Raw genomic sequence first — 2478 nt, forward strand, 5'->3', positions numbered from 1 at the left:
TCGTTTAAACCACCACACCAAGGACTCCACCTCTGAGATGAGGGCCTCTTGAACAACAGACATAACATTGCCAGCTCCTTTCTCCCATTCCCCTCCCTTCCTTGAAAACATCTCCTGATTAGCTGATGCACCAGCGTGTTTCAAGAGCTTTTCTTTCTTAGGAGCCTGGAGTACACTCCGGAATCAGGGAGCCCCGTTATGTGGGTTCTCTTCCAATGTTAGCATTATCACCTCATCTTCAGATAATGAGCAGGTCTTGGGAGGAAGAACTACTCACTAAACCTACAGCTTAGAGTTCTCGTAAGTTCAAACTAGCCCTGCAAGTGTATGCTTCCGTTCCAGAAGCCCTTTTGAAGGTAGCCTATTTTTTTTTTTTTTCAAGAACAGATGTGTCAGACAGAAGCAGGGGAGGAGCTGTTATCTGTCTGATAAGGAAGATTCATTCTTTTCAGTTTTCTTCTGTCCCATTAGCCAAGGTTTGCCAAACTGGCAGGCCAGGGAACTCTGCAATCTGAGAGTTCGTCTCCATGATGGTAGCTAGCATGTGTCTCTATGCTGAAGTGAGAGGGTAGCAACCCTGATTCTGTCGAGCGCCTACAACAACAGCCTCAACTCTGGGAAGCTTCCAGGCCTCACCCTGGATATCCCCCTTCAGCTGGTGCTCATTTCTATCTTTTTGCTTTAATGCAACTACAACTGCCACACTTCCCTAGGCTCTAGAAACTTTCTTAAGCTGAATTACTGTATCCTGGGTTCGTGACAACCTTTGAATTTTTAAACACCTGATCAGAAACTTGTGGCTGAAAGAAAAAGAACAATTCTGTGGAGGACTGGCCTCTTGTGAAACTTGGTGATGTCCACACAGTTGGTGTCAGAGGCCACAGCTTATTTGACTGTATCTCATAGTGCCTGTTACAATTCTGAATCCTGGTATCTCTAATTCACCCACACTAAATAAGTAAAAAAAAACATGAGTTTACCAATAATTTTGGAAGCAAGAGTTCTAAAACCAGTTAAGTATCATGTTCCTTATAGCAGCTATAAGAAGAAATGGTTTTCATTTGCATTTGTTTTAGATTCCCTTCAGTGAAAATACCCCAGAATGCCACCGTGAACCCTCTCTTCCCTCCGACATCGTCTTTGACATTGACTGTTCTGTTTACGTTGGACAGAGTTCCTTTCTACTGTGTGGGTCCAGGGATTTGAACTCAGCTCATCAGGCTTGCTACGCGAACACACATGACCCCTGACCTGTCTTACCGGCTGTCTGCTTCCTGTCTGCTTCGTGTGGTTCTCTAGAGTTTCCCATCTCAGGATCCTTGTGTCCATCCCATGGGAACATCTGTGAGCAGACTACAGGTTTGAACATAGGCTTGTTGGAGACCATTGCTCTGTCTATCACAAATGCTCCAATCAATGGAAGAAGATTCAAAAGCAGTGAGGTTCTTGTTCAAAGCTGAATTTGCATTTTTTGAAATCCTTCAAAAGAAGCAAGTATATTTTGCTAAATGTAATTGCTTTCTGTCTACCTAGTCCTTTCCTGTTAAAATTTAATTATTACTACCCTTAGGGTTGACTTTCTTTAATTTTTTTCCTTTTTATTTCCTCTCACATACCTATTATTATTAACCTAGATCTCTTACATTCAAAGTTTATATCTGAGAATGGAGACTAGGATTCTAAATTCTATAGCTAACTTCATTATTTTTCTTCTTAAAATGGCTTCTGATCTTAATGCCCTCATTTTTTTGTGTGATTTCTGCATTACCAATACAGAAGCTTAGCTAGTGGATGGGCACACGAGGGAAGAATTGGGCACATCTGATTTACAAGTTAGCATCTACATTAACTGCTTGCATATTACTGGAGAAGTCGGTCTCTTGAAAGTGTAGTTGCTTTGCCTACACCAAGGAAATAACAACAGTAGCTCGGTTACAATGTGCTAATTTGATTTCTATAAGCCTTAACCTTACCACAGTGGACCTGGAATGTAGGCGGCCTTCTTTGCTATCTTCCCTATAGTGTTCAGCTGAAGTGAAGTCCTACTTGTTCTGATGAGAAGCAGTTGACACGAGGTCAAGACGTCAGCTGTTCTATACCAAAGATCCAATGTCCTGGGACAGGAGGTCAGATGCCAGTTCTCCTGGTTAAAAACTACTATTCTTTATAGTTATTCTTTCTCTTTGTTTGATTGTGTATTTAAGATATGGTCTCAGCTAGCTTCAGCTAGCCTTGAACTGGCTATATAGCTGACCATGACCTTGAGCCCTGATCTGCACACTCTATCTCCCAAGTGCTGGTTTCACAGCTCTCCTCATCACTTGGGGTCTTCGAGACACTGGCTTGCTGGCTAGTGCAGGCTATCCTAGGACTCACCATCTTCTTGCCTCTGCCCAAGTAATATGATTGTGGAAGTGTGCCATCCTATGTTCTGCTAACACCAACTCATTTTGTAATTCACACAAGCAAATATTCTTA

Source organism: Mastomys coucha, unplaced genomic scaffold (genome assembly GCF_008632895.1).
Source record: "Mastomys coucha isolate ucsf_1 unplaced genomic scaffold, UCSF_Mcou_1 pScaffold16, whole genome shotgun sequence".
NCBI lineage: Eukaryota > Metazoa > Chordata > Mammalia > Rodentia > Muridae > Mastomys > Mastomys coucha.